The sequence below is a fragment of the Dicentrarchus labrax genome, unplaced genomic scaffold (genome assembly GCF_905237075.1).
Source record: "Dicentrarchus labrax unplaced genomic scaffold, dlabrax2021, whole genome shotgun sequence".
Classification (NCBI taxonomy): Eukaryota; Metazoa; Chordata; class Actinopteri; family Moronidae; genus Dicentrarchus; species Dicentrarchus labrax.
Genome location: NW_026136721.1, coordinates 25657537 through 25673161, shown reverse-complemented (window position 1 = coordinate 25673161; position 15625 = coordinate 25657537). Strand labels below are relative to the sequence as shown.

Genomic DNA, 15625 nt, shown 5'->3' with positions numbered 1-15625 from the left:
CAGGTATGTATGTGAGTAGTTTATTAATGCACAGTGAGTGGCTACCACTCCTTCCCTTCTGTCCTCTTTACCCTATTTCCTCCCCCCCCCCGAGTGAGGAGTTGTAGAGTATGATGGCATGAGGGACAAAGGAGTTCTTGAGTCATTTGGTCCTGCACTTGGGAAGGAGCAGCCTTTCACTGAACAGGCTCCTCTGGTTGCTGATGACCGTGTGCAGGGGGTGGCTGGCATTGTCAGTAATGTCCAGCAGTTTGTCCAGTGTCCTCCTCTCTGTCACCGTCACCAGTGAGTCCAGCTTCATGCCGACCACAGAGCCGGCCCGCCTGATCAGTTTATCCAGTCTGGAGGTATCCTTCTTGGAAATTGCAATAAATAAGTGGAAAAACATAGATAAAACTACTACTTAATGCAGAGGCCTCCATACAGTTATTTGTCACTGAATGGTTTATAGGGATTGGCAAGGACAGTCAACAGAACTCTAAAACCTATGTGAGATTTTGGACTAACATGGAAGACAGCACCATTGTCAAAACACAAAGGAACATCTCTAAGGTGGTCACCCCTCCAGTAGACTTCTAGAGACTTGTAAAATCTATGACACTGAAGGCTTTAATTACTATAGGGTATTCTTGGCCCCAAAAATGATACAATATATGAACAAGAATGCATGAATGTAAATTTCTATTTAGTAAACTGTAGTAAAAACAGAAACTTCAAAATAAAAAAGATATGCCAAGAACTTTAACATTGCTTCCCTTTCAAAACAAAATATCATGAATTTCATGTATAAACACTATAAACTGACTTAACCAACCAGCAAAAACAATATGACTTGCTATTGAACAGCAATTGTGTCCACTGGTAGCGGTATATGAGAAATCCATATTATGTGGGAAATTAAAACTGGTATTCTGGTTCATCCAGTATAGTGCCCAGCACTGTGTTTAACTGTTATTCCTACACAATACAAAAAAAACTTTTTACTAAGTAAATATGTGCACCTAGCACAGACACTATATGGCTTCTATAGATGGAAAACAATGCACTTGCTTAAGATTTTTGCTCAACTTGTTTGTCAGGCTGGAATGATGCACAAGCAGCCTGTTGAGCTGCCTGCAACTCCTGCTTTAGAAACAGTCAAACAGCTGCCCAGCAGCAGCAGCTGCCTCCTCCTTGCTTATCTTTGCATTGGCAGCTGAGACGGTCCTTCTAGATAGCACAGACATGAAATCATCCCTTCACCTGCTTCGGGCTTGGTTCAGCATGACAAGCACACAGCGCAACAGCCGCCCACCCAGCCATGTTGACTATCACCAGACAAACCTTCCTTCCTCTGAACTGCTGAACCATAAAACACTTAAACCTGACAGGAAATAAAAACAGATAAGAAAGGCAAAGCTATGATTTTACTCCCAAAACAGTATGTGAGGATGATGGAGATTAGGCTCAGATTAAGGCATCCAGAGCAGAATTCATCCAGACGGGAAGAGACAGTCTGGCATTAAGGTAATTAAGGTGATGTTTTGCAGCAGTAAATATGTGCTTGTGACTCAGAGTACGTAGCGTAGCAGCTGTGGCGTGACACATAAGCCCCCCCTCGGCAGCCCATCACTGATTGTGGCAAGTCCTTGGCTGTGACCTTGCTCTCCCTCTGCCCACACTGTTGTGAGCAGGAGATGGTTGACGATCAATTTCAGCTGCGTGTGCGCTGCGGAGGAAGGCAGCATATGGTTAGACATGATTTACGTACAAACACGAGCGCTCCCTGGTATGCCCCCCTCCCACCCCCCACCCCCTTTCACTCACAAACACACAAACAAGCACTTACATAAATTATCATGTTTTGTGGTGCTGCAGATATTTCTGGTGAATTGAAATGTTGGTAGCAGGTCTGTGGTTTAGCAAAGAAAGGAAAGTGTGTAGCAGGTCCAATTTGAAAAAAAAAAGGCAATTGTTAAAAAGATTTGTCTTTTTTCAGGTAGGTAGGATAGGTTTACAGTTTCTTCAGACAGTCTGTCCCAAAACAATACTCACATGCTCATGTTTGTACTGGCCAAAAAACAATTGATTGCAACATGATTGCAGTGTGAGTCATGGGGGACAAAAGTATTCCAAAGTTTATCTGACAATAACATGAGACCGCTGAAGACATATTAACTTTAGACAAACTTTGGAATATATTTTTGCACACAACAAGGACTTTTGATTTTGGTCTCCCACTACTTACATTGAAAAAGAAAAATCAGGAATTGATCTCTTGATGGACAGGAGTCAATTGCAGCCAGCAAAACCTGTTCCAATATACATATGGGCACCAGACTAACTGTTTTAAGACATACAGGAAAAATTGTGAACCTATCTTTTGATCAACACGAGTAAGCACATTTTACAAGGTTTAAAAACATTTGAAAGGAGATTGTTGAGACTACAAATAAAGTTAAGCAAACAAGATAATAGAGAGAGTGGATTTGGAGGCTCAGTGGGCATTTCTGTGCAGGCTGTTGTGTAACAACATGAGCTTTGAAACATTAAGATTTATTTTAGGAGTGCAAATAACGAAGGTATTATTGCTATTTATCATCCAGTTTTTCTATTCCAATTTATAAATGTGTGTCTAACCCTCTTTCTATCCTGTTTGTCAGAGCAGTATTCCTGGAGTCCACTGCATCCACATTAAGTGGGCTAACTATAAAAACACATCTCACATCCCTTCAACTCAAAACCATTTTCAGTTTCGTAGCCTCCTGAGTTAATCATCATATGAACCACAGGGGGGTAGAGGGCGTAGGGGGCTGGTGAAGCTACAATACCTTTTCACAAACCAAGCTCATTTCCTGGATTCCTCATCTCATCACAAATCCTTGTGGCCTTCACCCATCAATGGTCGCCATTTGGGCCCTTGGTTCATCCCCTCGTCCTCGACTCCATTTCTCCCTCTATCTCCAGCCCTCTCCACCTAATACATCATCCAATAAAATAATTTGCATACATAAGTGGCATGAAAAAACAATTAAAATCTCTCTGCAGATACTGTGTAGGGTATATAAATCCGTCAGATGTGTCAGGACAAATCTGCTGGAAGCAAAAAGCAGGGAGGGTGTTCACATCAGTGTGATGTGCTCTAACCTTTGACCTTCAGTCACAATCCTGTAGAAGCAGAGGTTCAAGATGACTCATAGATTATTGAGTGCTGAATGTTTGTAGAGCCGTGATGCTTTGTAGTTCTCTGATGTGGTTGTGATAAAAGTGTGGGCTGGGTGAGCTAGACCCTCCTTAATGTAAGGTCAAGCTGTGAACACAATCGATTGTATTCTGGTCAAGGTTGTGTCATGTGAGCGATTGGTAAAACCTAGTAATAAGGAATCTCAAAGATGAACAAAACAACAAGAATTAGAAACTCAGATTTTTTCACATTTTTGTTTTGTTTTTTGATTTTTTTGTTAACCAGAACTAATAATTCTAATAAAACCACAGGTTAGACCAGGCCTCTCTCTCATTACTGTGTCTGTATAACTTCTAATTTATGTGTTTGTGTTTTTTTTATTGTGTGTGACAGTGTCTCACCTGCATGGACACATAGGACAATAAAAATACTGTTGCATTGGTGAAACATTTGTCAGACCATAACTTTACTTACATAAAACATTACATTGCAAACAAAAGACTTGAACAATATATATAAATACAGTCTTTCTCAAAAAAGTGTTCCCTTCCTAAACTCAAGTTTTTTATAATCATCCAACCAGAAAAGATCACTGGAAGAGACGGACATTTAAATCATCATATAATCACCAATCAATCACAGAGCAATACAACATGAAATTAACTTTATCTTCAATCTCACCTGCATCAAACAGCCTTTCCTCTACAGGGAGACCATTAAACCTGCCTGTTTCTATAGCTAATGGTATAATGTACATGCCTGAACGTAACTGTGAGATCTTTGATTTTTGATTAAATTCTGCTTCACATAAGTCTCCACACTGCGGTTGTTTTTGTCTAAAAGTCATACATGCAACAGCAAAGCAAGCCAGAGAGCAGTTCATTTAGGTCGTCTCTCACTGTGTCCCTTCCTGGCACTTGGAATACTTTTTAAAAAAAAGAAACACACTTGGCAGCAGTGGGCCTTTTGCTCACTTTTACAGGGAGCTTCACCATAATGATATTTTTATTCCGGGAGACATGGCCTAAATGATTTCATGTGCTAATGCAATGGGCTTGGCCATCCCCAAGGCAACAGCACTGGTCTCATTAGGGTTTCTAGTCATGAAAGTAGTGAAAAAGGAAAAGCACTGAATGGGGTCGTTAAATACATCATCAAAGAGGTGTGTCTCTGCTCTCTCGTTATAAGTTAAGATAACGCAAAAAGCTCTTCGGTAATGGGGAAGGGGAGGGGGGTCATATGCAGAAATAAGTCACTTGGTGTTTGCTTGTATTTCTGTTTTTGTATTTAATCACTGAGTCATAATGAATTTTCCATGTCTAAGGATAGAATGTAATTTTTCAGCAGCTAATAACACCAGTTGCACAGACTGCATGTGTTTATGTATTTCTTTTTAGATAAAAAGAACTTTATTTACATCTTTTCTCTTGTGATCAATATGAATTTAATGAGATCCATAATAAATAATGTATTTACCTGGGTTCACCTATACTTGTAATTCATGGATATATTTATTTGTCTCAGCCCTATAACTTTACGTGGGACTAATGATTAGGCATATGTTGTTGTTGTCGTTTTTTTTTACTATAAATGCATTTCTGTGGAGATATACGCTACTATGATTCTTCCCAACCACAGAGGACACCATAAATTATTTAATAACAATCTTACTTCTTTAACATCTGCTGTTGAATTTAACTGCTGCAGAATAATAGGAGCAGAAATTCCAGACTTGAGTCACTTTTGTCTATGGCTGTGATATACATTACATACATTGAATATCCACTAGAGGGCAATGTGTCCAATGCATTCAATTTGATGTCACAGGTTTCATAAGGGAGACAAACCACACAAAGAGAAATGACAAAGAGTCAGTTATTACACAGTGTGCAGATTAGAAGAGTGAAGCACCCGAAAATCTGATCATTACCTTGATGTGAAGCTGGGTTTTTTCAGTTCTCCTTCGACTATGAGGTGTCATATTATTTTTTTGCCTTTTCTCTTCGCACCTGATTATTGAGCAATTTCCCGGTAATGTTTTTTTACAGTGTCCATCATGCAATGTCATATTGCAAATTCAGTCCAGTAATGATCAAGCTTGCAGTGGATGATTTATTAGTAAGAAAAATGTGAAAGAAGAAAGACCTTAAGGTACAAAAAAAAAATGTTTGTTCCATTTTTATTTGTTTATTATTAGCAATTATTGTGGTAGAAGGGAATATGAAGATTAAGTCTACAGTATAAGGCATATATCAAATGATAATGAAAACCAGATTTAAATAATAATTGTCGTAATGTTTAATGCCATTTCTCAATACATTTTTTGTTTCTAACAAAGAGGAAGCTGCGTTCCTCCTCTTCCAGTATCTTTTCCTATTCCGTTTTCTCTGTGTCCCCTCCATTCCCCCTCCTGCTATCTGCCCCCCCCTCCTGTGGGATCATGGGAATTGTGCAAGTAGCGTGGCGTTCCACGCTCTGCCCGCGGCGCTCCAGGAGGAGGCGTTCAGTAATGACCTGCTCCTCAGCTTGCTCGCCATCATCGCCCTCACAATTAATTCCCGCCTCGCGTTCCTCTGTGGTGGTGGGGGGGATGAGAGTGTGGGCTCCCTCATTAGAGCTCCTTGTAATGTGTCTGGCAGCAGTTCCCATCCTGCCACTTCTGCCCTTCCACTGCTGCTACCATGTTTGTTTTATAGATGCCTCCCTCTATGCTCACAGAATGACTGACACTGAGTGTAAAAGTGCTCCTGGTCTGTGTTTTTATCCATCAGGGCTCCAGGAAACACATGGATACACCTTTCACATGCGTGACATGTAAGAGAATATTTTGAGCAGGTTATTCCAGGTCCGTCGCATGAGCCTTTTCACAACAAACACAATTCATGGAAATGTCCAATGCATTGTCATATTATAATGCCTTCAGAAACAGGTGATGACATTTGGACGGCTGGTGACACCAGACTCAGGCTAAGCGCTGAACTGTTAAACCAGGTGGAGCAGAGTCTGACCTGGATTTCAACTCTGAGCTTGACCAGGGATATTTTACAGTTTCGTCTTACCATGGTCTACTTCGCATGGTTGGTCAGCCTGCATATTTTCCAGGTTATACATGTGAAAGGGTAGCAACATAAGGCATAAAGAACCATGCTTTTACAATCATGTTGTATATGATGTAAAGAATTTTTGCTATTGATGTGCAAGCACCCCTTTTGATGTGCTTAGGGCAGTAATCACACCAGTAACAAATTTAAAGGCACTGCCAACCACTTTTAAATGAAGAAAACTAAAACTTTAAGGAGCTTTAGAGCAAGTTTCAGCTCATTGTTTTAACCACAGCAGGCAGAAGAAGCTCATTGAAGAAGCTCTGAAAACCAACTGTACACTATCTACTCAGCACCAAATGGCAAACACAAAACACATTTAGCAGCTAGCTGGTGAACCTACCAGAGCATTTAGCAGCTAGAGAGCCAAATATTTCCCTCAGGAGTTGGAAGACTTAAAAGACAGTGAATACTGGACTTATATTTAGAAACAGGACAGGATTGATAATGTTGCTCTGTAACTGCTGGATGTTTGAATATGCAACTGCTCACTAACAAGCTTGAATAAAAAGGTGTTGATATATCAGTGTTGTATTCATAACTTGTTTCCGCTGCTCCTTAGTGGTCAAAATGAAGTCAGTTATTGCAGGTTTAGATTACATGTCATCAGTGACCATTAGACCATGAGCACAATCTGAGAGTGACCCAACTTTACTTCCTAATATTACATGTAATGCAGTGTAAATACATGATGACAATGTAGTGACCAAGGCTAGACATATATATATATATTTTTTTTACTCCAATTTGAAGCTGTTTGCACTCATTGGTTAAAAACTCAATACAAAAACCAAAATAGTACAGTTCAGTCACAGACTGATATTCTTTTGGGACAACTGAAGATATAGGAAGAAAAAGCCTATGCTGCTCTATGCTAGGGAGGCTACCACAAACAAATTTTTCAATTCTTCACATTTTGTATAACATGCAGTTTAAATTTTGAATGTATTGAACAGGAGATATGACATATTAAAATGTCAAGCACTTATGGCCCAAAACTCAAGATATTATGCAAAATTTGGCCAGTTTAGAAGTGAAAACAGGTCAGTTTAATACTAGATGAATTTAATAAATTTTGGCAGATCTGTCCTCAGTTATCCTGCATCTTGCATCACTTAAAAAGTATGTGCAGTTCCATGTTACCTGGCAGGAACCACTTAAAAAATACTTGCTGTCACAATAAAGCTCATCTTGAGAATACATAGATAGGCAGCTGTTTATATACAGATGCCTTTTAAATAACACAATCAAAGACACTGACTTCTCCACACTGTGTCACGAATACTTTCATGAGTTGTGCTTCGTGTTACTGCAACGCGGAGCTCATTCACTGTCATAGTTGTTCGAGACTGTTTTGCTCTATTACATTGATTTTTGCACTGCTATTGTGCAGGAGACAGATTCAGCATCTGCCATTGTGGACTTTGTCAAAGCCAAGGCTGCGGCTTAGAGGTTGAATCAACATGCTGATAAATAGAGGCTAGTGCTGTTTGACAGTTCTGTGAAAGAAGTATAAAAACTTGTAGTCATTTCACGTAATATTGATATAATGATCACTGTGATAAGTGGGTGTCAGTGTGTCATGTCTCTCTACCTGCCTTCCTGCCTGCCTGTTTCTCTGTCTCTATTGCAAATATTTGTGGTCGTTGCAGCTTGTCTAACTTCTATCCATTGTTAGATCTGAACCATATAGTTCATTCAGACACTTGTATTCTTGGACGAAAATGCACTCTCATTGGAAGGTATAAAATCATCTGTATGAGCCTAAAGACATAATACAACAGGACTGGACAGGAGGTGTTTTAAATTTTATGTCTGACTTTACCACCAAGCATTAATTAAAAGGTTTTGTACTCCAGGTGAAAGTAGCTGTGAACTGGAATATGTGTTATATTTGTTATATATCTATATATATATATATATAGACAACACTCTTAAGTGTTGTGTTAAGTGTGTCATTAAGACCATTTACACCTGGTATTAAGTTGTGCCTTGTTTTAAAGGTTATGTAACCAATGTTCCTGTGGTGGCAGGTTTACGTACATTAGACAATAGTCAGCTATCACTGACCACACGGTCAAATGGACTATGAAAGTGTAGCCAAGCAAGCTTTCATTTCCTTTTTGCCAAGTTTAACAGTCTGGCTTTGTAATGTTTCTAATACATCACAAATAACGAAACTATGAGAAGAGTGAATGATGAATAAAAGGATGTTTGGCTGCCTTTTCATCTTCAGTAGTTAACGTTAGCTGGCTATAGAAATTCTAATTATTGAATTCACTGTGCTGCTCAAAGGTTAGCAGAGGTCACCAGCAACTTTTAAGGTGTTGTCTTGTTCAGTGCATGAGTTGACCTTGTGTGAATCAGTCAACACACCTTAAATGTCAATATGACAATTTTGACCTTTATACTTGTTTTGTTTTTTGGCTCTCTTGCATACACTTAAGTGATGACTGGATTTTCAAGTACTTAAAAAAACTTGGGGCACCCGGATAGCTCACCTGGCAGAGCTGGCGCCCCATGTACCAGAGCTGAGCCCCTGCCACAGCAGCCCAGGCCTTGAGTCCGACCTGTGGTCCTTTGCTCCATGTCATCCCTTCTCTCTGCCCCATCTCCTGTCACCATTGATTAAAGGCAATAAAAAGCCTCCCCAAAAATGTACATTAATTTTAGTTTCAACTGCAAATATTCTATTTCCTCAACTGAAGAGAAAAAAAGCAGTGGAGCGTCATTTCAGTGCACTCTGGCTGTACACCTATAGCAGGTGTAAATGGCATTTTGATATAAATTAATACAATTTTTTGGTGGATTTGGATTTGATTCTAAATAAAACAAATTCAACAGCAAAATTTCAACAGCTTTGTTACCAGCTATAAGAGTAATATCACTGCTACAGCTTCCATTAGCAGGGCAGCAAAGATATGATGTCCACATGTAAACATCAAAGTCTGACAAGTGTGAGTGCAGGCACAATGTGGTGTGGACTGCTTAAAACTGAGTCCCATCCTGAATTTGACTCATGGACTTAACCGGGTGCTTCCAAGATGTTTGTGTTTGCCGAAGCTGTTTGCCCACCCGAACTGACAGATAAGCATGGCAACTGTGTTTGCACATATTAGCACGAAAACAAAAGTGTCCACAGCCCTAGTTCAAGGGGCTCGAGGGACACTTGAAGTTGAATGACTGTTTGATAAATTCCAATGTTTGTTCAACAGTTTGTTTTTAACTAGGCAGCTGCCTCAGTGTTTAAAAGAAAGATGACAGATTTGCCTGAAAACTTAGAAAATGGTTAAAGGAAGAGTTTCTCAACATGGGGCCTTGGTACCCCAGTGAGGTCTCTTGATGAGTTTGTGGTCCAAGGTATAACATTTCGGAGGATCTATTGGCAGAAATGAAATATAGTATACATACAGCTGTGTATAATCACCTGAAAATAAGAATCATTGTGTTTTTGTTACTTTAAAATGAGCATTGTATATGTACGGAGGCTGTAGGTTGTATTCCATGTTGAGCTGCCATGGTTCTACAGTAGCCCAGAACAGACAAACTAAACACCGGTGCAGTTTGCGGTCACCATAGTTTCTCCTTCGCATGTGGAAGAGGAGGGAAAAGCGAGGGAATTGCAATCTGCAACCGCACCACTAGATGCCACTATATCCTGCACACTGGTCCTTTATAAAATGAACAGGAGTGAAATGTATCATTATTTCTCTAAAATCAATTTGGTGTTCCCTTTTGAAATAAAAAGCCATTCTCAATTCAAGGATAAAAACTTTTGGGACCTAATAAAGGAGTCACAGGCCAGTAAAGGTTTCTCAGCCTTTACTGGCCTGGGGGGGAGAAATCTTTCTACTATGATCAGTGACACTAATTTGTTGCAGTGAGAGTTGGCTCACAGCCGCCACAACAAGAGAACATTCAACACTATTTGACATTGATTTCCAACAAAGCACAGTTTAACATTTTATAGACATTTAACTCTTTCACTACAACACAGTGCTGTTTATTGTCTCTGGTGTGTTTAATACCTTCTGACATTGTAGGAGGATCATTATTGTCTGAGTGTTTACATTCATGGAGCCAGACAACCCTGTCACAGGTCAGAGCAAATATTGATTGTGGGCGGTACAGTCGCTTTTAATTCCAGCTGATGACCTTTGTCACTTGCAACCCTACTCTTTGGATATCCCGTCTTTGAAGCAGAAAACAGTGTTACCTTAGAATGAGCCGTTTTTTATTTGCAAATGCCATGGGGCACCTTCTATGGAGTCCAATATGTTGAACCACCATGTTTCTACAGTAGCCCAGAACGGACAAACCAAACACAACACGCTGTAGAAAGGGACTTTCACGTTTTTTGCGAGTTTTGCGGCCAGAGCTTTTTCCATTCCCTGGTCATCAAATACTGACACCAGCAGTATTCAATTGGTTGTAGTCTGCAACTTCAACTTCAAATGCCACTAAATCCTACACACTGGTATGGAGTATTTCAGATAGTCGTATTGCTACTTTTACTTTAGAAAAAGCACTGAATGCTATTTCCACCACAGACCTAAAAATGCCACTTATGTAATACACTCATATAAAGTGATGGATTAATCTGAAGATTGGGGAGGGGGAATGTAAATCTTACATTGGTTGGTGCATGATGTGCTCAAATAAAAATTTAAAAAAACGGAAAGAGACAGAAATAATATCACCAGAAATCTCCAGTGTCATTCCTTCTATCTGAAGAAAGTTTTAAAAGCAGGTACACCTACAGAATATGACTGCCAACTTTTATCCATGTAGCCTACATGCAGACACAGTACTTTCTATTCACGTTACTTGAGGTTTTTCTGTGGAAGTGATTGTGTGTGCTGTCATCTGTACCAGACTGTGTGCCAGGAGTCTGCTTTCTTTCAGCAAAGCTACTAACTGGATAATTAAGGGTGCTCTATACACTCCAATTAGCAGACGATAGCAAAGGGAGGAGGGATCGCTCGACTGTATCCAAGGAAAGCTGCGTAAAAGCGGGTGATACACATCAAATCACAGCAAAAGGCTAATGTGTGCGAGGTGAGGGCACCATGCATTACAGCCTGCAGGAGGAAATGAGGCAGGTTTCTAAATAAATACTGCCAAGGTTGCTGCTGCACTGTGGCGCATCACTGCCAAACCCATAATCTCATACTGTTTATTTTCCCAAGTTGCTCCCTCTCCCACTCTCTCTCTCTCTCTCTCTTCACACTCTTTCTGTCTGTGTCTTTCTCTTCATGCTTTAAAGGCCTCAGAGGAATGCTGTTTACCACAACAGTCTGTGTGAGCCCATCATAAGCACCTCCAGGAGACGCAGTTGTGCTCCTCCCTTTTTCCTGGTCAGATTTTTTTTTCATAATTCCACTGAGAAGCAATTGTGACTCTGTTGTGGTTTCCTTTGCTTGCATTCAAAGATCTATACATCCTGCAAGTGTCTGGGGCCTCAAAACATTTTCCAACAGGAAAATATAGAGTGTGCTTAAAATAACAAGTGGGGGTATAGGGGATTTCCACTTCCCACTCCAGAAGCTTATTATTTATTTATCTTCTTCTATACTCATTTGATCAAATCAACTGTTAATTCTGGGGTTGCAGGGTCTTTATGGAACAAAAAAGCAGACTGCATGTATCAACGTTCCTCGTATCTTCACTGTCTTTCTCCTGACAAATGTGAGCACAGTGCTCAGATCAAATTGAGACAGATGAATCAATGGATTCACACCATCACCCCTCAAACACCCATGTCTTATGACTTCACTCCTCCGTGATTCTATTTCCATCGACTAAATGCGGGCTACGTTTAAATCTTGGGTCATGGTTATTAATTACTCCTCCGAGTTTAGTTGAAAGCCCAGGGAAAGGGAGGGGGGGGAGTAGACGCATGGGGAGCGACGCCGGAGCACGCAGGCAGGAACAAAGGCCTGCCATGAGGGTTCATGCCTCCCACTGCTAGAGACTTGCATACTGCCGTGGCTCTGCAGACAGAGGTTAGGACCACCTAGGCAGATTTCCCCTGGGGGCTATTATCGCCTGGAAGATAAAATGATTTTCAGACAGAGGAGCTTCCACTCACACAGATACAGAGGGTCTGAAACTGAAGAAAATAACGCTTCAAGGATGGTTCCCCTTTTTTTTTATGTAACTGTCAATCGCCCCCAAGAACAAAAGTTCTGATTCATCAAATTTTTGAAGCAAAAGTCCAGACAAATGTATTCATGAACTCCTTTCTGTGAAAACTAAATTTGTCAAATGTGCTTTTTGTTGTGTCAAAAAGACATGTGCTTTAACTGTAGTGTGAAAGGGGTACTACAAAATGATCAGAAGACAGAAGAAAATCATTCACATAAACTGGACCTGGAGATGATGATTAGATTTCTGTTTGAGGACCAAAGAAAATAATGTAAGCAATGTCTTCCAAGGTAAGAGTTTCTGAGGAAGAAAGGTGTAAAAAGCCATGGTAACAACTGGTGGGGATTAAAGGTACTTTCGCCTCTCTAAATATAATAGATAGTTCATCCACAGCTGTCCATCGAGACACTAAATTTGTTTTTATGCACATTAGTAATCTGAGGTCAGTCATTCTGGAGAAAGATAATGGATTGTTGAATCTCATTTGCAGGTCATCCAAGTACAAACACTTTGGCAACCCAAAGTGTTGATATTTGACGACCTGTGAATGAGGCAACAATCTTTGTCCGGAAACCTTTAAGTTTACATCAGTGTGTACATGGTGTGAAGTTAGTTTCTGGAGAGAATGACAAAAAAAACTGTAAGGAAATGAAAAAAGATGCTATGTCTCATCATCTCTCATTTCATGTCTGCAACTGAAAACAAAATGCTCCTGACAAAAGTGTGCCTGCACCAAACACTAAAATCGCCTGCAAAAGTCCGAGTGTGTTAACTAGTACTTACTCTGATCAGGACTTCACATTGACGGATTAAAAAAAGATATAAAGTAATCACAGCTCAAAGGATGACAGTGGGGTGGGGTTGACAGACACAACTAGTCTTTACCAATCTAAACCTAAATCCAAACCCAACTTACCTTATACGCTGTTACTGCTCTGTTAAAGGTCTAGTATGTAACATTTAGGAGGATCTATTGGCAGAATTTGGATATAATATATATAAAGATGCCACTAAATCCTACACAGTGTTCCTACACACACCACTGCTGCTTAGGAACTTCAGTGACAAGTATCTGATGCACCCCTCAAAAGCCTTTCCAAGTTATTGGTACATCACCATGTCCACAATGATTGACAGCTGTTGAGAGATTGATCATTTGACAGCTGTTGAATGAAGAAGAGGACGTTTCAGTTCTTTTGAGTCAGGTAATTTGTGGGTGTGAACAGGTGTTTTGTAGGTGTGGCAGCATGTCGACTCAGTCACCAAAATACAGGAGCGCATAACAAATGGTTACGAGTTCAGCATCTTTAATGATGTATCAGTGAATTTCAGCATTTATACTCCTCCTCACCATTTGTGTGTGTTTTATACTTCATATAATAAGTAGAATCTTGGAAAATGAACTGAGGATATCTCAATTACAAAACAGTCACTTGTTAATTCTGAACTGAAGTCAGGTCTGAACAGATATTTACAAAAGATTGTAAAACGTTTAAGGTAGAAGTCCTTGGTTCCTCTCTGTCCTATCTATTGCCAGCTCTCAATAAATTCATTAAAGTGTAGCCTTTAGCAGCCTATAGGCCTGTGTCATACAGCTCACCTAGAGGGGCTGTATGACTTAAAAATGTGTCAGTGTAGCTGTCAGTTTGTTTACTTACACCTAAACCTGTCTGAAAGTAGAAGCAATGCAGGGATTGCTTATTCCTCTGTGACCTGATGTCATTTTAAGTGATGTGTCATGTGGAGCTGAAATGATTGAGCAATTGATTTATTAGTCGACTGACCGAAAAAATAATCTGCAACAATTTTGGTAATAGATTACATCAGTTTTTAAGCACAAATACCCCCAAAAGTCTGTGGTTTTAGTTTCTGTTCTGGATCCAGATGTGAATATTTGCTGCTATTCTTGGTTTTCTATGATATGAAATCGAATATTGTTGGGGTTTGTACGCTTGGTCCGACAAAAAAGGGTCAATCAATTAAATTTGGGGTTCTGGAACTTAACAGACAAATCTTTTTGACTGGGTAGACGATCTGGACCAAAATCTATTAAACTTATTAACCTTCAAAACTGCAGACTTGTTGGATTAAAACCCTGTATTAATCTTTTATAAACATGTGTAACTTCAGACTTGATTTCTTATCAGAAAGAGGGAAAACCAAGAAGCATTTACAAATGGATTGCCAACATTTACAACTGCATTATTACCAAATAGAAAGGATTAGTTTTTCACAATCAGGCAACACAAAATTAAGCTGATAACTGCATTACTAAATGATTTATTAACCATTAATAAAGCCATTAGTTACAATTTATAAGCTATAGGGTGCCTCATTTCATAGGGTGGTACCAAAAAAAGGTTATCCTAATGTAAAATAAGTTTGTATCAGCTTCTAATGAGTTTATAATGACTTAATCACGCCATTTTTTAAATTCTCCTGTTGTATTACTACAGAATTGTGTGTGGTAAAAGTATGTAAAGTAATATTACAGCCAATCAACACTGGGTGGACTCTTGGTTTGTAAGGGTGATTAATTACTAATTCGCCTCAGTGTGGAGTTACAGAGGTGATGGTCCCATGTTAACTTTTTTTTCTTCTTCTTCTAAACTACACCCTGAGGCTCGTAGATAAATGCTGATGTGGGGGAAAAATAATCCGCAACGCTGATTGGAGTCATAATTATTTTAACTCAGAGCTTATAGGCTTCAACATGAATGAACGCACGGTGTCACACATGGGAGCTCGTGGAATAAATGTGCCATGCGTGCCCGAGTGTTGTCAGCCTGTGGGAGCTGTAGGCATGGGTGGCCAGCAGGCGGGATTTATAATGGTGATGAATCCCGGAGGTCTTAGTAATTATGGCTGTCGCTGGACGGAGAGAGAGAGAGAGGGGGGAGGAAACAACCCGGTGGAGGCATTTTATCTTAATCACAGCTCAGCTCCATTCAAATTAATTTGACAAGTTTCCCCAATCCTTATTAAAAGACGTATCTGGCAAATGACAACCCCCCCCCCCGCCTTCCTCCCTCCCTCCCTAAATGCCTCGTCATAAAAGAATTGTATTAAAAAAATATTTTTATGAAAGAGGCCACTATAAGGTTGCAAGACGCAGATATTTCCAGCAGATATTTTTCTCCCTGTAGGGCGCCCTGAGCCATCCATCCCTCCCACCTCCCGAGTGTTTCTATAGTAATTTCCAGCCAATGATCAG

The 15625-nt window shown here is 39.9% G+C and overlaps 1 long non-coding RNA gene across 1 annotated transcript in view; it reads right to left on the bottom strand.

The window, feature by feature from the left end:
• Positions 1-737: 737 nt before the first annotated feature.
• The window catches only part of LOC127354221 (uncharacterized), a 78007-nt gene continuing 63119 nt past the window's right edge, over positions 738-15625 (bottom strand). Inside the window, exons 2-3 of the long non-coding RNA XR_007881493.1 lie at positions 2811-2956; positions 738-1708 (exon numbers count right to left, since the gene is read on the bottom strand). This is a non-coding gene — a long non-coding RNA (uncharacterized LOC127354221). The remainder of the gene's footprint in view (positions 1709-2810; positions 2957-15625) is intronic.